Genomic DNA, 20,146 nt, shown 5'->3' with positions numbered 1-20,146 from the left:
TATGCTGACAGGTCGACCTGCGGAGGAAATGCCCGGATCTATGGGTGACCTTCTTCCCAAGCTCTCACAACTGCACGAACGAGTTCAGCAGGTGATGCAAGGCGTCGCCCAGGCCTTGTGGCCGTCCGTCTCCGTGCCCGAGGGCATTGGAGAGCTTGCAGAGAAGCTAAAGGGAGCGCGGTGGCGCTTCCGATTATGGAAGATATCAGCCTGCCGTCAAGGCGCCAGGGAAGCCTGGGCCATGGTGAAGATGCGGTACACAAAGGCTGACCCCAACCATATGGCCGAGGCCGGACCTGTGGGGCCCGACGAGAAGGAGATCCCTGTCAGTTTAGTGTACGGCCAGGTAGAGTTGGCCGCAAAATATTCCCAACAGGACTGTAAACTAGACAGCCTGTTGGATGGTATTGAAGAGGAATATACCCAGTCAAATTGACTATGTAATTGAAAATGACATGTAAAATGCCTTCTAGCCGGATTGTAGATCGTTTGTCATGGCGGACCTTTTCGCTTCAACCTCGGGACCCGATAGTCCGGAGTGTGTCCGAATACCCTCTCGGTTATGTAAGAACCGGGGCATGTGTGGAGACCAGGCGTAGGGGTCATTAGTGCTTTATCAGACAAGTGCCCAACTAGTTATGTTATATTACATGGTTAGTAAGAAACATCTTCCAGGGAGAATAGTTCCATTAGGGGTTTCTTTCCCTGGGAGGCATGCCCTAAAGTGCATGTCCGAACTGCGAAAAAAGCAGGAAAGCATCCGGGGGCAGATAAATAAACAAGGTAAAAACATCTTTTAGTTCACCGACCGAATATTCCCTTAAGAACACTAGCTTTCGGCTTCACCCAGTCTGAGGTACACATCCGGCTGACCCGGCAGTAACAATCGCAGAGGTGCTCCCTTTACCACCTAGCCGAACAATCGGGAACGTAGGGGTAAGCACAGGAGCCAGGCAACCCAGCTTGGCCAAAACTGAAGTCATATTGATGCATATAATGGTGAATAAAAGGTACATGTGGAAGTGTGACGCACGTCTTGGGCACGAGGCTCGTATAAATAAGCTTCTGTTAAAGAAGCCCCCAGGTATAATGAGCGCGGATAGCGCGTCAATTGTGTGCGAACGAGGCGCAAATGAGCCCTTAAAAGGATGTAATAGAAGAAAGAGGGAGAAGGATAGAAATATAAGACAGCTAATGTGTAAAAAATAGACAGAGGAAGGAGACGAACACAGAGTCCGGCGCTAGGCGTAGAATCTTCGTAGGCGTGCTGCGTTCCATGGGTTCGGCTCGAGTCGGTTATCCGATGCATTTCATAGACGGTACGCTCCACCAGTCAGGACTTGGTCGATTATGAAGTGACCTTCCCATTTGGGCTTGAGTTTGTCCTTTTTCTTGTCCAACAGGCGTAGAACTAATTCGCCAACATTGTAAGTTTTGGCCCGTACTTCTCTGCTTTGATATCTTCGAGCCTGTTGTTGATAGAATGCGGAACGGGCTTTTGCCACGTCGCGCTCCTCCTCCAGTGCGTCCAAACTGTCCTGCCGATCGAGTTTGGCTTCTCTTTCTTCGTACATGCGCACGCGAGGCGACTCATGAATTATGTCATAGGGCAGGATTGCCTCTGCGCCGTATACCATAAAAAATGGTGTGAATCCGGTAGTGCGGTTCGGCGTGGTCCGCAGCCCCCAGAGTACGGAGTCGAGCTCCTCTACCCAGTGCGTGTTAGATTCCTTGAGGGACCGCACTAGTCTGGGTTTGATGCCGCTCATGATTAGACCATTTGCCCGCTCGACTTGACCATTAGTTTGTGGGTGATAGACTGAAGCGTAGTCGAGCTTGATGCCTATGTTTTTGCACCAGAATTTTACCTCGTCGGTCGTAAAGTTCGTGCCGTTATGAGTGATGATGCTGTGGGGGACGCCGTAACGGTGTACGACCCCTGATATGAAGTCTATCACTGGTCCGGATTCGGCCGTCTTGACAGGCTTGGCCTCTATCCATTTGGTGAACTTGTCAACCATGACCAATAAGTATTTTTGCTTGTGGGTTCCCCCTTTAAGGGGTCCAACCATCTCAAGCCCTCAGACCGCAAAGGGCCAGGTGATGGGTATAGTTCGGAGGGCGGTGGGTGGCATATGGCTTTGGTTAGCGAATAATTGGCAGCCGATGCATCATTGGACTAAGTCCTGAGCATCTGCCCGGGCTGTAGGCCAATAAAATCCAGTACGGAAGGCCTTGCTTACAAGGGCCCGGGCTGCGGCGTGGTGCCCGCCAAGTCCAGCATGAATTTCAGCCAAAAGGTTCCGCCCTTCCTCTTCGGAGGTACACCTTTGACGGACTCTGGTGGTGCTTTTCTTATAAAGCTCTCCTTCATGGACTTTATAGGCTTTAGATCGCCGCACTATGCAGCGTGCCTCGTTTTGGTCCCCGGGAAGTTCCTGCCTAGTTAAGTAGGCTAAGAATGGTTCTGTCCACGGGGCAATGACTGCCATTATTACGTGGGCTGAGGATGTTACTTCGTTGGCCGAGCCTCCCGTTGTGTCAGAGTGTTTGGTGTTAGGTGGTGCGGCTGGATTCGGGTTGTTATTTCCGGATTCCCCTTCCCATTGTACGGATGGCTTGAATAGCCTTTCCAAGAAAATGTTGGGAGGGACTGCATCACGCTTTGCACCGATGCGTGCCAAGACTTCTGCTGCCTGATTGTTTTCTCGGGCTATATGGTGAAATTTGAGCCCTCGAACCGACCTGACATTTTTAGGACGGCATTGCGATATGCTGCCATTTTCGGATCTTTGGCGTCAAAATCTCCGTTTATTTGGTATATCACAAGGTTCGAATCCCCACGCACCTCTAGGCGTTGAATGCCCATGGAGACTGCCATCCGGAGACCATGCAGAAGGGCCTCGTATTCGGCTGCATTGTTAGAGTCCATATACATTATCTGGAGTACATATTGAACTGTATCTCCTGTTGGGGACATGAGAACGACGCCAACCCCCAGACCCGCTAGCATTTTGGAGCCGTCGAAGTGCATAATCCAGTTGGAATATGTGTCGTACTCTTTAGGGAGTTCGGCTTCAGTCCATTCGGCGACAAAGTCGGCCAAAACTTGCGACTTGATAGCTCACCGTGGCTTATAGGTTATGTCGAACGGGAGGAGCTCACTGGCCCATTTGGCAATCCGTCCCGTCGCATCGCGGTTGTTTATAATATCAGTAAGAGGTACTTCGGAGGCTACTGTTATTGAACACTCTTGAAAGTAGTGTCGTAGCTTCTGGGATGCCATGAACACCGCATACGCTATCTTTTGATAATGCGGGTACCGTGACTTGCATGGAGTGAGGACAGTGGACACGTAGTAAACTGGTTTTTGAAGGGGGAATTTGTGTCCGTCCGTTTCTCATTCGACGACGAGCACTCCGTTTACAACTTGATGAGTTGCCGCAATGTATAATAGCATTGGTTCGCTGATATTAGGCGCGGCCAGGACCGGGTTTGTTGCCAATATGGCTTTTATTTCTTTGAGTCCGGCCGTGGCAGCATCCGTCCACTTGAAATGTTCGGTGCGCCGGAGGAGGCGATAAAGGGGTAATGCCTTTTCTCCCAAGCGGGAGATGAAGCGGCTTAGAGACGCCACGCATCCAGTCAGTTTTTGTATTTGTTTGAGGTCTTTTGGGATTTCCAATTGTGACAGAGCTCGGATCTTGGCTGGGTTTGCTTCAATTCCTCTACCGGATACAATGAAGCCCAAGAGCTTTCCGGCTGGTACGCCGAAAACACATTTTTCCGGGTTGAGCTTAATGTCATATGCTCGGAGGTTGTCGAATGTGAGCCTCAAATCGTCTACTAGAGTTTCGACGTGTTTGGTCTTAACGACCACATCGTCTACGTATGCCTCCACTGTTTTGCCGATCTGGGTAGCCAGACATGTCTGAATCATGGGCTGATATGTTGCGCCGGTGTTTTTGAGTCCGAAGGGCATTGTGTTGAAGCAGAATGGGCCGTATGGGGTGATAAATGCCGTTGCGGCTTGGTCTGGCTCTGCCATCTTAATTTGATGGTAGCCAGAGTATGCGTCGAGGAAACACAATGAATTGTGTCCTGCGGTAGCGTCAATGATTTGATCAATGCGGGGGAGGGGGAAGGGATCCTTTGGGCCAGCCTTGTTGAGGTCCTTGAAATTGACACATAGGCGCCAGGATTTGTCCTTCTTTGGTACCATCACCAGGTTTGCTAGCCACTCCAGATGTTTTATATCTCTTATGAATCCGGCTTCCAGTAGTTTGGCTAGCTCCTCTCCCATGGCTTGTCTCTTAGGTTCAGAGAAACGCCGAAGAGCCTGCTTAACAGGCTTGAATCCTTTTAGGATGTTTAGGCTGTGCTCGGCCAGCCTGCATGGGATTCCTGGCATATCTGATGGGTGCCAGGAAAAAATGTCCCAATTTTCGCGTAGGAATTCTCGTAGTGCGGCGTCTACATCAGGGTTTAATTGTGCCCCGATGGAGGCCGTTTTTGTAGGGCCCGTTGGATGGACTTGGAATTTGACTATTTCGTCTGCCGGTTTAAAGGAGGTGGACTTAGATCTCTTGTCGAGTATCACGTCGTCCCTGTCCACCGTGGAGTGCAGCGCGGTTAGTTCCTCAGCCGCTAGGGCTTCGGATAATGCCTCAAGGGCCAGTGCGGCTGTCTTGTTTTCGGCACGGAGTGCTATGTCCGGGTCACTAGCAAGAGTGATGATTCCGTTGGGTCCGGGCATTTTGAGCTTCATGTACCCGTAATGGGGTATAGCTTGAAAAATTGTGAATGCCTCCCGCCCTAACAGAGCGTGGTATCCGTGCTGAACGGGGCCACTTGAAATGTGACCTCTTCGGATCTGTAATTATCCAGCGTGCCGAACACTACGTCTAGTGTGATTTTTCCTGTGCAGCACGCTTCCCGACTAGGGATTATTCCTCTAAAGGTTGTGTTGCTTCGCTCAATGCGGCTCCAGTCTATTTCCATTTTCGGAGGGTTTCCTCATAAATGAGGTTCAACCCGCTGCCACCGTCCATGAGTACCTTAGTAAGTCAAAAGCCGTCCACTATCGGACTGAGGACCAATGCGGCTGGTGCTCGGGCTGTTCGGAATTTAGGTTCGTCACTGGCATTGAAGGTAATAGCCGTGTGACTCCATGGATTTATTGTTGCTACCTGGTAGACTTTGGTAAGGCTGCGGAGTGTTTGTTTCCGCATATTGTTTGATGCGAAAGTCTCGAAGACTGTTGATACCGTACTGGTATTCCTGGGGTGGTGCTCTGCGGGTTCTGGAGTTAGAAGCTCCTCGCCACTTCTGGCCACCTGCCGGAGTATCCAACATGCTCTAAGGCTATGAGTTGGTGTGACACCCTTTGTACTATGAATTTTACAAGGTCCACTGAGCCATCCCTCCAGTACGGTTCCATACCCTATAGAAGGTTTTTGTTTTTTGGTGATTAACCCATGTGCATGGCGACAATGCGCCCTTTTATTTTGGACTGGGGTTGTATTCAGGGCCGGATCGTCCCAGACTTTTATTTCGGTTTTCCGGACGCTTTCCATCGCACAGTATTTTCGTACGATGGATGCCAAGTCAGCGAAGCATGTAATATCATGGCGACTTATGGCGTTGAGGATCCCGATGTCCGTGCAATTATTGCAGAAGGATGAAATTGCATCCTCCTCGCGGCAGTCCTCTATCTTGTTCATAACCAGGAGGAATCTGGCCCAGTAATGATGTACTGTTTCCGTGGGCTCTTTGCCGAACTTGGGATAGATCCCATATGTTAGGGTGTGCGGGTGAAGTTAAATTCGGAACCTCACCCAATCTGAGGCTCAGGGGCCAAGGAGTTTCCGAATTCGGAAGCTTGGGTTCTTGGATGCTGTCCAATGAATCTGGCCCGCTGTCTGACTTTAGGTTCAGGGCTTGAGTGACGTCCTCCCCTCCGTGGATATCCGGCTTGGGGGGATCAGAAATCCGGACATATTTGTTCCTTAAGATTGGTATAGATTCGCCGCATTTTCCTCCACCAATGCAACGTGGTGGGTGACCTGGGGAGAGTCAATTTCCCTTGGATCGGGTTTAAGCCCAATCTGATCGTAGTCTGTAGCGACTCCCAGGGCGGCGATGCGATCCAAGAGCTCGTTTAAGGAAGAGAGCTCCATCGGATCTAACTGCTCGGCGAGTTCTGAGTTGACGTGGAGATTGCTTTTGATGACCCGAGAAGTCATCGTCGGCGCGGCGACCAAACAGGCGGTCATAAGAGAACCGCCTAGCCGGAGAGTTTGGCCGATAGCCAAAGCTCCTTTAGCAACAGTGTCGTCCTTAAAGATGGGACGTGGAACCCTTCCTGATGGTGACGGCACAGTGGAACTCTCAATGGAAGCACCAATGTCGGTGTCAAAACTGGCGGATCTCGGGTAGGGGGTCCCGAACTGTGCGTCTAGGTGGATGGTAACAGGAGACAAGGGACACGATGTTTTTACCCAGGTTTGGGCCCTCTCGATGGAGGTAAAACCCTACTCCTGCTTGATTAATATTGATGATATGGGTAGTACAAGAGTTGATCTACCACGAGATCAGAGAGGCTAAACCCTAGAAGCTAGCCTATGGTATGATTGTTGTTCGTCCTACGGACTAAACCTCTCCGGTTTATATAGACACCAGAGAGGGCTAGGGTTACACAAAGTCGGTTACAATGGGAGGAGATCTACATATCGCATCGCCAAGCTTGCCTTCCACGCGAAGGAAAGTCCCATCCGGACACGGGACAAAGTCTTCAATCTTGTATCTTCATAGTCCGAGAGTTCGACCAAAGGTTATAGTCCGGCCATCTGGACACCCCCTAATCCAGGACTCCCTCAGCAGGTGTCTTAGCGACTTACTGGAGAAGTTGCAATTTTTTCCGATCTCCTTCATCATGGTTTCAGGCGGAGTTTTGGTTGAGGTCCGCGAGATCCGTCTTGGCGCGCTCACGTTTGTCGCCGACGACTCTGCTTGGCTTCAGGAGGCTCCGCTCGACATCGACACGCTCCCAGTTCACGGAGCGACGCACTTTCGCGCGTGCGTCCGCGGCGTCCTCCTGCGGCAACCGTCGACCCAGTATCAGTCGGTCCTTGTGTCGACCTCCCACCTTGTTTCCCGCCGGCGTAAGCGCTCTGGTCGGTCCAGGCTTTAGCGTTGGGTGAGACACGCGGTGGCTCGCCAGTCGGCCACCCCCAAGTCGCGGAAATCGAGCCCGATGAATCTCTCTATGGCCTGTTCGATCTGTCCACTGGCTCCGCAGAGACTGCATCCGAGTGCGACAGCTGTGATCTAGTGGTGGAGGTTCTGATGGTCGATGGACCACGCGGTCCTCCCGGTTTTCTCGGTGCCAACGGAGGCAACGGCGGAGGTGATCCGTCGCATGCCCAGGAGGAGTATCTCCCCGAGCCCCTCACTTCATTGCAAAGGGAAGAACTTCGCCGCCGGAACATGGATGCGCTTCATACTCCTATCGTTGGAGAAACTCCCGAGGCTCGTGCCTTAGAGGACGCGCGCTTGGCCAACTTGGCTAAACACGCTCGACTGGAGAACCTTCAGCGGGCACTAGACGAGCGTGCGCGGCAACGGGTTCTGGATTCCAGTCGACGTCAACTCTTTCCACTACCGACTCAGGTATATCGAACTCTGATTCAGAATTTAGCAGCTGTGGCCCGTATAGCAGAGTCAATTCAGCCTTCCCAGTCAGAGGCTGGGAGAGGCTTGTTGTAGATCAGAGATTTACTCCGGGCAGCAGGAGATCAAAATTTAGCTGTATCGCAATCGCGGAATAGGATTCACAACAGATCTGTAGCTGCAAATACAGTCCAGTCGGCTCATAGCCCCAGATCGCCCCCGAGGTGTGAGGGGCGTGGAGACCGGCATGATCGGTACAAGAACCATGAGCAGTATGATCACCGAATTGAGCGCGATGATCGACGTCGAGTGCCCACTCCTCCCCCAAGGGGTGGATCGTACGCGCCTGGACAACAGGATGATAGACGCCAGTGCAGTGTTGGGCGAAGGATTCCAGTAGACCCCAGGGAACCAGGCTTTGATGCGAGATCCATTATCGTTCAAGGTCTGGTCGACAGGAATAGAGCTCACCGAGAGGGTCATGACAGAGATGTACCCACCAGTAGCAGAGTGCACATCTCAGGACCAGAGTGTTTCAGCAGAGCCATCAGGGCTGCGATGATTCCTCCCAACTTCATGTTGGCGATTGGAGTCAGTAAATTCACTGGTGAGTCCAAGCCTGATACTTGGCTTGAAGACTACCGAGTGGCTATTCAGATTGGCGGCGGAAATGATGAGGTGGCCATGAAACATCTGCCTCTTATGTTGGAGGGCTCGGCCAGAGCATGGTCGGATCAGTTAGCACCCAGCAGCATTTACACTTGGGAAGATCTTCCCCGAGTGTTTGTCAGAATGTTTGAAGGAACTTGCAAGCGACCAGCAGGACTGACAGAGCTGCAAACTTGTGTGCAGAAGTCGAATGAGACTTTGAGAGACTACATCCAGAGATGGATCACATTGCATCACACGGTAGAGAATGTATCTAATCACCAGGCAGTTTGTGCCTTCAAAGAAGGTGTGAAGTACAGAGAGCTGAATCCCCATAGGATGGGAGACTTTATTGCAGACATTTCTTGAGAGATACTTTCCACCAACAAAAGCTGCTGAATACAGGGACAAGTTAACAAGGTTCACTCAATATGATGGAGAGAGTTTGTATGACGCATGGCAAAGATTCAACTCTTTAATCAAAATGTGTCCTCATCATGGTTTAGAAAGATAGCTGGTGTTACAAACCTTTTACAAAGGACTGTCTACTCAGACTAGAGCTTTTGTCGATTCTGCTGCTGGAGGAGGAATCATGAACAAAAACCTTGATGAAGCATTTGCATTGATTGAAAGTATGGCGTCTCATCATTTCCAATGGTCAAGTGAAAGAGCAATAGCACCACCACATCCTGGTGTGTACAATGTGTCTGCAAATGATAGCATGGCGGCTCAGATTGACATCTTAAACAAGAAGATGGATAGTATCATGTCAAATTGCATCGGTACATCTGTAGCTTCAGTAAGTGTGCCTCAAATGTGTGATGTATGTGGCCAAGCAGGTCATCCTTCAACAGAATGTACCTTCTATTCAGCAATTGGATCATCGGTTTCAGAAGTAAGTTATGCCCAAAGTCAAGGTCCATTAACAAACAACTACAATCCTTCTTGGAGGAATCATCCAAACTTATCATACAAGAACAATCAGTCATATGCAAGTGGATCGACAATACAAGGAAATCGACCACCAAATCATCCAAGTCAATTTCAAGTGCCGAGGCAGAATGAACAACAAAATGTTCAGTCAAATGGAATGGAGGAAATCATGAAAATGCAGTTGGAATTGATGAGCAAGATGATAAATGAAGTTAATGGCTTAAAGGATATTGTTAAGATGCTTGTGAGCAAAATGGATAGTATGGTGGGAGAAAATGAAGCAAGGATGCCTGCGCAACCAATTCCAAACCCGAAAGCTCACTGTGGGGCAATATCTTCAATTGATGTAGTGATTACAAGGAGTGGAGTTATGTCAGGACCATTACTTCCTACTCCGAAGACATATGTCCCTCCTGCTATGAGGCCAAGTTCATCCGGAACTCCACCTTCAACATCATCAGAGAAACTAAAGGAGAAAGAAGTTGATAACCGAATTGAAACTGAAGTCGAATTTCCTGGTTTTCAAACAAGAGCTGAGCCTTTGCTAGAGGAAGCAATAACAACCAACAACATTCCTTTTCCTGAGCGGTTCAACAAATCCAAAGATGACAAGCAATTTGCCAAATTCTTGGAAACTATGAATGGAGTTCAGATTACCATTCCTATTCTTGAAGCTATCCTGCATGTTCCAATGTATGCCAAATATTTCAAGGAATTGCTAACAAACAAAAGAAGCATGTCTGAGCCAGAAGTAGTGACTTTATCAAAGGAATGCAGTGCAATAATTCAGAATACCATGCCTGAAAAATTGGATGATCTAGGAAGCTTTTGTGTACCATGTGTGATTGGAAACAAAACTTACAGTGCTCTGTGTGATTTGGGCTCAAGTGTTAGTGTGTTACCACATTTAGTTAGCAAAAGGATGATCTTGGGAGAATTAAATCCAACAGCCATAACTCTTCAGTTAGCTGACAGAACATATAGGAAACCTATTGGAATTATTGAGGATGTTCCAATCAAAGTTGGGAAGTTTGCTTATCCGGTTGACTTTGTAGTGCTAGATATGGAGGACAAAAGTGAGGTTGTGATCCTTGGAAGACCATTTTTGGCCACAGCTGGTGCACTTATTGATGTTCAAGAAGCTAAATTGAGCCTGAGGTTTGGAAATGAAAAGGTGGAGTTTGACATGAAGCATGCAACACATGTTCCGCAAGAAGAAAAGCACTGCTACAGAATTGATACACTACAGAAATGTGTGGAAGAAGGCTATGAAGAGAGGTATGGAAGTAATTGTTGTGAAGTAGTTGAGGAGGACAATAGTGAAATCAGATATGAAGAAATCAGACCTGTGAGCATATTGGAAAGCAGTACAAGGCCACTAGAGAAGATGCAACCAAGGCAAATAGAAATGAAACAACTTCCAGAAAGTTTGAAATATGCATTCTTAGACAATGACAACCAGTGGCCAATTATCATGAATAGGGAGTTGACGGAAAGGCAAATAAAAGGGCTTCAAGCAGTTTTGCAAAAGTACAAGGATGTTATTGGATATTCAATTGATGATATGAAAGGGATAAATCCTGCTGTCTGCTCTCATAGGATTTACTTGAAAGAAAGTAGTGTACCAATTAGAGAAAGTCAAAGAAGATTAAATCCCCATTTGCAAGAGGTTGTTAAAAAGGAGATTCTTAAATTGCTCTCTGCCGATATCATATACCCAATTTCGGACAGCGAGTGGGTGATTCCCTTTCACATGGTGCCCAAGAAAGGAGGACTAACTGTCATTGAAAATGAACAAGGGCAAACGATTCCTAGTAGGACTGTCACAGGGTGGAGAATGGTCAATGATTTCAGAAAGTTAAATGAAGTGACGAGGAAGGACCATTTTCCTTTACCTTTCATTGACCAAATGCTGGAAAGGCTTGCTGGGCATGAATATTTCTGCTGCTTAGATGCGTATTCAGGACTCTTGCAAATCCCAATTCATCCGGATGATCAAGATAAAACAACTTTCACTTGCCCATACGGAACATTTGCTTACAAAAGACTAGCCTATGGACTTTGTAATGCACCCGCAACATTTCAAAGGTTTATGCTCTCTATATTCTCTGATATGATAGGAATCAAAGTGGAGGTGTTCATAGATGATATTACAGTCGTTGGGAAAAGTTATGAGGATTGCTTGAATAATTTGGCAGCAGTTCTTCAGAGGTGTTCAGAACACAATCTAGTCTTAAACTGGGAGAAGTGTTAGTTTCTTGTATAGGAAGGAATTATTTTGGGACATTTGGTATCTGAAAGAGGAATTGAGGTTGATCAAGAAAAAGTTGAAGTAATATCAAAACTTCCACCACCTGTAAATGTGAAGGGAGTAAGGAGCTTTTTGGGACATGCTGGGTTCTATAGAAGATTCATAAAGGATTTCTCCAAGATAGCCAAACCCCTCACTAATCTCCTAAACAATGATGTTAAGTTCAACTTTGATGCAGAATGTGAAAAATCCTTCAACTTGCTCAAGGAAGCATTGGTCACTGCTCCAGTAGGGCAACCCCCTGACTGGGAATTACCATTTGAGATAATGTGTGACGCAAGTGACTTTTCTGAGGGTGCAGTACTGGGACAAAGAAAAGGAAAAGATTTGCATGTAATATACTATGCTAGCAAAACTCTTGATGGTGCTCAAGCTAATTACACAACCACAGAAAAGGAGTTGTTGGCAGTAGTGTATGCCTTTGACAAATTCAGGCAATATCTTGTAGGGTCTCATTGTGTAGTTTACACAGACCACGCTGCAATTAGATATCTACTCAACAAGAAAGAAGCCAAGCCAAGGTTAATTAGATGGATACTCTTGCTTCAAGAATTTGATGTGGAAATCAAGGACAAGAAAGGAGCTGAAAATGTTGTGGCAGATCACTTGTCGAGGTTGCAAAACAATGCAGTAGACTCCTTACCTATCAATGATGTTTTACCAGGGAGCAATCTTATGCAAGTGACTAGTATACAAAACTATACACCATGGTATGCAGATATAGTTAATTATCTGGTCTGTAACAAAGTCCCTATAGATTTTGGGTATCAAAAGAAGAAGAAATTCTTATCAGATATGAAGCACTTCTTTTGGGATGAACCTTACTTATTCAAACATTGTGCTGATGGCATTGTTCGAAGATGCTTGCCGGAAGGTGATGCTAAAAGTGTGATCTATCATTGCCATTCATCCCCTTATGGAGGTCATGCAAGTACTAGGAAGACTCAAGCGAAAATTTTGCAAGCGGGATTTTACTGGCCAACTATATTCAAGGATGTACATTCCTATATTGAAGCTTGTGATCCTTGTCAGAGAACTGGAAAGATTTCAAAAAGGCAAGAGATGCCTCAAAAAGGAATTCTTGAAGTAGAGCTCTTTGATGTATGGGGAATTGATTATGTTGGACCCTTGCCATCATCAAAAGGGTACAAATACATATTGGTGGCAGTGTACTATGTGTCAAAATGGGTTGAGGTTGTACCAACCATCAATGCTGATTCCAAGTCAGTTTGCAATTTGTTCAAGCAAGTGATCTTTCCAAGATTTGGTGTGCCACGGATTGTTATTAGTGATGGAGGAACACATTTCAACAACTCCCAACTAGAATCTCTCTTAGCAAAATATGGAGTTCATAATCACAGAATTACAACTCCATATCACCCGCAAGCAAATGGACAAGTGGAGTTGTCTAATAGAGAACTAAAGGCCATTCTCGAGAAGGTAGTATCAAAGTCAAGGTCTGACTGGGTACTGAAATTACCAGACACACTATGGGCATATAGGACAGCCTATAAAACACCAATAGGAATGTCACCATTCAGGTTAATATATGGAAAAGCATGCCATCTACCCGTTGAACTTGAACACAAAGCTCAATGGGCACTAAGGAAACTCAATATGGACCTTGATGCAGCAGGAAAATACAGAAAACTTCAACTCTGTGAAATGGAAGAACTGAGAGCTGACTCTTACGAGAGTGCAAGAATTTACAAAGAAAAGACCAAGATCTGGCATGACAAGCATATATTGAGGAAAGAATTTCATCTTGGACAGTTGGTATGGGTCTATGATACTAGGTTTCATTTATTTCCTGGTAAATTCAAGTCAAGATGGTATGGCCCTTGCAAGGTGAAGAAGATTCTGCAAAATGGTGCTATTCAAGTGCAAAGTACTTCTGGAGGTCTCTTCCTTGTAAACGGTCAAAGACTGAAGCCCTACATCCCTGGAGATCCACTTCTTATTTCTGAAGATGAGAATGCAAGCGAAGATCAAGACCTAGAGGAGGAAATTCAAGAAGGCGAGGGGACCCAAGAGGTGTCAATCCCTGCAGGACCCTGACCTCACTGATGAGACATGGTCGAGCTAAATACCTAAAACAAGCGCTTTTTAGGAGGCAACATGAATCTTTAATAAGTTATTTTCCTTATTTAGTTTTCATAGAAATTTTTTTGTGTTTATGTCTTTCTTTTTCAGCAAATAAAGGCGAGGGGAACACAAACAGGGAACACAAACACAGAAGAGTGGAGAGAAGAAAGTAGGAGAGAAGAGTATGCAAATACCAGGTGATTCTGTTCCACTTGAAGCAACCTTTAGAAAATTTAGTACGAGAACTGGCATTTAATTGCATTGAAACTCTTTTTGCATTGTGACACCTTACTCTTCACTGCAAAGTAGGATTCACTCCAAGAAGATTGTTGATTCTCTTAATACTAAAACTATGCAGCTGTATTCTTCTTATGGTAAATTGTGATAATGAATACTTTATACCTCCATGTAAATGTTCAATGGGAATGCCTTGAGTCTAAGTGAAACCTACTAATGAATTGATGTGCTGTGTCTGACTGTCCCAAGTTAAGCTAAGTAACTGGTGGCACTTAAGTAGTAGCTATGATCTCTGGATCTGTAGTCTGTGAAAAACAGTGCCATTAGCTATAGATTCCTCTTTCAATTACTCCTGTTTTACTTAAGCTAAGCAATTTTCTAATAACTAAATAATATAATTATAATAATTTAAGTCCGATCGACCTACAGTAGCATGTCATGTTCCCTGGATCGGTGGCTTGTGAAATCTGGTAGATTGGACTGTAAAAACAATATATATAAAAAATGCTATTATTGTCGAACCAGGTGTATACCATGTTCTCGGGATCGGTGGTATGTTCCTTTGGGGAGATAATAACAAAAAAATATATACTAATAATTTGTCGAACCAGGTGTATACCATGTTCTCGGGATCGGTGGTATGTTCCTTTGGGGAGATAATACAAAAATATACTAATAATTTGGTCGAGCCAGGTGTATACCATGTTCTCAGGATCGGTGGTATGTTCCTTTGGTGAGACTGATATAATTTCATCACTTGTGCTTTAATTTCAATAAGTAACTTGTTTTTCTAATTCATTTTGGGGTCCCAGCTTATCTCAGGGCTGAAGACAGAGCCAGCTCTTGATTATTAGGATGCACTTTGACTCAAGGCCATTGACATGGAACATTTACAATGTGTTATAAATTATTGCTTATCACAATTTAGCTTCAGTAGTGTACACTTGCTTAGTTCCAGTATTGTCGGAATTACTATCTATCGAAAAGTGCATCTTTACTAGGCAGTGTGAGTTGTGTCACCATCATTTTTTTCCTTTGCTTGAGGACAAGCAAAAGTTTGAGTGTGGGGGAAATTGATAGCACATTTATGCATATAGTATTTTTAGCCTTTTTGAGTCACAAATTAAACATATGATCTCAGTAATCACTCATAAAGTATTCATTCCTACAGAAATATTCCTATTGTGATATTTTTACAACACTTATTCATTTTTTGCAGGACTGGTGTGTTTAGGCACCCAAATTTCGTCGAAAATGCTTTCAACACTAAAGCGGGGATCAACTTGGAGAAGAGTTCAGTTCTCGAGGGGGCAAAACCGAAAAGTACCAGAGGAGCTGGGGTCTGGCGTGACACACCAGACATGGTGTCTGATCCCACGCGCGACTGAACCACCAAGAAGAGGAGTGGGGGACGAAGGAAAAACAACTAGGGGGCTGACTGCTCTCGTTCTCCACGCTGCTCACCTACCACCAGATCGAACCAAAGGAACACCAGATCGGAGGAGGGAGAAAAGGGGATCGAGGGAAGCGAGAAGGAGAACCAGATCGAATCCACAGCTCCTCTTCAACGACGACGTCGACCCACTGTACTTCCTCATCCCCAACCTCAAGAAACGGAGCTGTTGATCCTCTCCAACGACTTCTCGGTGTTCCGCTGCGAGGCTTCTCCGTCCTGACCGACTGCTGCTGCTCATCTCCAACACCTACGCCCATGCCGCTCTGCTCCAACATCGACGCCTGTGCCGCTCTGCTTCAACTCCGACGACCGCCCCTGCGGCATCTCCTGCGGGGCGTCGGACACCAGGTGGTTCTCTGCTTCGGGTGGTCGGCTGACCTCCCGTGAAGGCCACCACGATTCCTCCCCAAGGTCGGGCCCTCCGCTGCTGATCTTCACCAAGTCCTCTTCACCACGCTGCAGCTCAACCCCAAGGATCCTCATCCGCTACTCTTCTTCAACTTCCACGCAGAAGTTTCTGCTGCTACAGATCATCTCCAATGTGCCTCTGCTACTCTTCTTCGCCTGCAACATCTACAGCTTCGAATCGAAGATCATCAAGACCCATAGGCTCTGAACTTCTCTCTTCTCTTGTTCCTGTTCTCTGAGTATATGCACTGTTGGGTCTGAAATTTACTCTGTTACCTGTGCACCTTTGCTGAACCCTCATGTATCATTGCTGAATTGTTGTGATCCTTTGCTGGATATTAAGTTAGTAGTTATTCTCCTGTGAGCTGCTGTCACTTTAATTGGTTGCATGAGTTGTGTGTGATGTCTGAACCATCTTCCATGTGCTAGTGTTATTTGTCTGTTTGCTTACAAGAAAATCACTAAAAAGAGAAAGTCCTATTTCTGAACCCTTTTACCCTTGCTGCATATTATTTTGTTTTACCTTGTTCCAGTAGCTGCTTGTTGTCACTTCGGTTGGATTCATTTGTTCAGTTGTTCTGAATGCTTCAAATGTGTGCTCCGAAGTTCTAGATCCCTGTGGAGAATACGACATCCATAGTTTGGGCGTAGAAACCCTGCTATATTACAAACGATCATTTTGGCGCCGTTGCCGGGGATCTAAATTTCATTAGCACATTAGTAGAAGCGGATCAGGATTTATTTTAGGTCGATTACGTAGTATTGCTAGCAACTAACCATTTCCTAACATTGTCCGCGGTTTTGAGAAAACTAGCATGTGTCAATTTCAGGAACTTTACAGGAAATTGTCTTATGCTTCAACCTGAACATTCACTAGAGCCATTTGATCCAGAAATTGAAAGGACTTTATTGAGAAGAAGAAGAGAGAATCAAACACGGTTTCAAGTTGCTGAAACTTTGCAAGATCAAGAAGAAGAAAAGATGCCTGATCCAGTACCTTTGCTCAGGGGCTTGTGGATCCCAAGAGATCACGGGATACCAGGAGAAATGGTGCAACCAATTATTCAGGCGAACAATTTTGAATTGAAGCCTGCTCTGATTAACATGGTACAACAGTCCAGATTTTGTGGAACAGCTTTAGAAGACCCACATGAGCATATAAGGACTTTCTTGGAGTATTGTAACACCCTCAAGCAAAATGGAGTTTCACCGAGTGCTATCAGATTATCACTATTTCCATTTTCCTTGAGAGATGGAGCAAGAGTATGGCTTCACTCATTGCCTGAACATCTGAAGGATACTTGGGAGACTTTATTGCAGACATTTCTTGAGAGATACTTTCCACCAACAAAAGCTGCTGAATACAGGGACAAGTTAACAAGGTTCACTCAATATGATGGAGAGAGTTTGTATGACGCATGGCAAAGATTCCACTCTTTAATCAGAATGTGTCCTCATCATGGTTTAGAAAGATGGCTGGTGTTACAAACCTTTTACAAAGGACTGTCTACTCAGACTAGAGCTTTTGTCAATTCTGCTGCTGGAGGAGGAATCATGAACAAAAACCTTGATGAAGCATTTGCATTGATTGAAAGTATGGAGTCTCATCATTTCCAATGGTCAAGTGAAAGAGCAATAGCACCACCACATCCTGGTGTGTACAATGTGTCTGCAAATGATAGCATGGCGGCTCAGATTGACATCTTAAACAAGAAGATGGATAGTATCATGTCAAATTGCATCGGTACATCTGTAGCTTCAGTAAGTGTGCCTCAAATGTGTGATGTATGTGGCCAAGCAGGTCATCCTTCAACAGAATGTACCATCTATTCAGCAATTGGATCATTGGTTTCAGAAGTAAGTTATTCCCAAAGTCAAGGTCCATTAACAAATAGCTACAATCCTTCTTGGAGGAATCATCCAAACTTGTCATACAAGAACAATCAGTCATATGCAAGTGGATCGACAATACAAGGAAATCGACCACCAAATCATCCAAGTCAATTTCAAGTGCCGAGGCAGAATGAACAACAAAATGTCCAGTCAAATGGAATGGAGGAAATCATGAAAATGCAGTTGGAATTGATGAGCAAGATGACAAATGAAGTTAATGGCTTAAAGGATATTGTTAAGATGCTTGTGAGCAAAATGGATAGTATGGTGGGAGAAAATGAAGCAAGGATGCCTGCGCAACCAATTCCAAACCCGAAAGCTCACTGTGGGGCAATATCTTCAGTTGATGCATTGATTACAAGGAGTGGAGTTATGTCAGGACCATTACTTCCTACTCCGAAGACATATGTCCCTCCTTCTATGAGGCCAAGTTCATCCGGAACTCCACCTTCAACATCATCAGAGAAACTAAAGGAGAAAGAAGTTGATAACCGAATTGAAACTAAAGTCGAATTTCCTGGTTTTCAAACAAGAGCTGAGCCTTTGCTAGAGGAAGCAATAACAACCAACAACATTCCTTTTCCTGAGCGGTTCAACAAATCCAAAGATGACAAGCAATTTGCCAAATTCTTGGAAACTATGAAGGGAGTTCAGATTACCATTCCTATTCTTGAAGCTGTCCTGCATGTTCCAATGTATGCCAAATATTTCACGGAATTGCTAACAAAGAAAAGAAGCATGTCTGAGCCAGAAGTAGTGACTTTATCAAAGGAATGCAGTGCGATAATTCAGAATTCCATGCCTGAAAAATTGGATGATCCAGGAAGCTTTTGTGTACCATGTGTGATTGGAAACAAAACTTACAGTGCTCTGTGTGATTTGGGCTCAAGTGTTAGTGTGTTACCACATTTAGTTAGCAAAAGGATGATCTTGGGAGAATTAAATCCAACAGCCATAACTCTTCAGTTAGCTGACAGAACATATAGGAAACCTATTGGAATTCTTGAGGATGTTCCAATCAAAGTTGGGAAGTTTGTTTATCCGGTTGACTTTGTAGTGCTAGATATGGAGGACAAAAGTGAGGTTGTGATCCTTGGAAGACCATTTTTGGCCACAGCTGGTGCACTTATTGATGTTCAAGAAGCTAAATTGAGCCTGAGGTTTGGAAATGAAAAGGTGGAGTTTGACATGAAGCATGCAACACATGTTCCGCAAGAAGAAAAGCACTGCTACAGAATTGATACACTACAAAAATGTGTGGAAGAAGGCTATGAAGAGAGGTATGGAAGTAATTGTTGTGAAGTAGTTGAGGAGGACAATAGTGAAATCAGATATGAAGAAATCAGACCTGTGAGCATATTGGAAAGCAGTACAAGGCCACTAGAGAAGATGCAACCAAGGCAAATAGAAATGAAACAACTTCCAGAAAGTTTGAAATATGCATTCTTAGACAATGACAACCAGTGGCCAATTATCATGAATAGGGAGTTGACGGAAAGGCAAATAAAAGGGCTTCAAGCAGTTTTGCAAAAGTACAAGGATGTTATTGGATATTCAATTGATGATATGAAAGGGATAAATCCTGCTGTCTGCTCTCATAGGATTTACTTGAAAGAAAGCAGTGTACCAATTAGAGAAAGTCAAAGAAGATTAAATCCCCATTTGCAAGAGGTTGTTAAAAAGGAGATTCTTAAATTGCTCTCTGCCGATATCATATACCCAATTTCGGACAGCGAGTGGGTGAGTCCCATTCACATGGTGCCCAAGAAAGGAGGAATAACTGTCATTGAAAATGAACAAGGGCAAACGATTCCTAGTAGGACTGTCACAGGGTGGAGAATGGTCAATGATTTCAGAAAGTTAAATGAAGTGACGAGGAAGGACCATTTTCCTTTACCTTTCATTGACCAAATGCTGGAAAGGCTTGCTGGGCATGAATATTTCTGCTGCTTAGATGGGTATTCAGGATTCTTGCAAATCCCAATTCATCTGGATGATCAAGATAAAACAACATTCACTTGCCCATACGGAACATTTGCTTACAAAAGACTAGCCTATGGACTTTGTAATGCACCCCCAACATTTCAAAGGTTTATGCTCTCTATATTCTCTGATATGATAGGAATCAAAGTGGAGGTGTTCATAGATGATATTACAGTCGTTGGGAAAAGTTATGAGGATTGCTTGAATAATTTGGCAGCAGTTCTTCAGAGGTGTTCAGAACACAATCTAGTCTTAAACTGGGAGAAGTGTCAGTTTCTTGTACAGGAAGGAATTATTTTGGGACATTTGGTATCTGAAAGAGGAATTGAGGTTGATCAAGCAAAGTTGAAGTAATATCAAAACTTCCACCACCTGTAAATGTGAAGGGAGTAAGGAGCTTTTTGGGACATGCTGGGTTCTATAGAAGATTCATAAAGGATTTCTCCAAGATAGCCAAACCCCTCAGTAATCTCCTAAACAATGATGTTAAGTTCAACTTTGATGCAGAATGTGAAAAATCC

The 20,146-nt window shown here is 45.2% G+C and overlaps 2 non-coding genes across 2 annotated transcripts; both read right to left on the bottom strand.

Moving 5' to 3' along the window:
* Positions 1-8,716: 8,716 nt before the first annotated feature.
* Positions 8,717-8,823, bottom strand: LOC119266205. The gene has a single exon (XR_005131929.1). It is a non-coding gene; the product is annotated as a small nucleolar RNA R71 (small nucleolar RNA).
* Positions 8,824-17,108: 8,285 nt separating this feature from the next.
* Positions 17,109-17,215, bottom strand: LOC119266206. The gene has a single exon (XR_005131930.1). It is a non-coding gene; the product is annotated as a small nucleolar RNA R71 (small nucleolar RNA).
* Positions 17,216-20,146: the final 2,931 nt, after the last annotated feature.

Source organism: Triticum dicoccoides, chromosome 2B, assembly GCF_002162155.2.
Source record: "Triticum dicoccoides isolate Atlit2015 ecotype Zavitan chromosome 2B, WEW_v2.0, whole genome shotgun sequence".
Lineage (NCBI taxonomy): Eukaryota > Viridiplantae > Streptophyta > Magnoliopsida > Poales > Poaceae > Triticum > Triticum dicoccoides.
The sequence above is the reverse complement of the archived record's forward strand: the minus strand, read 5'-3'. Positions and strand labels throughout refer to the sequence as shown.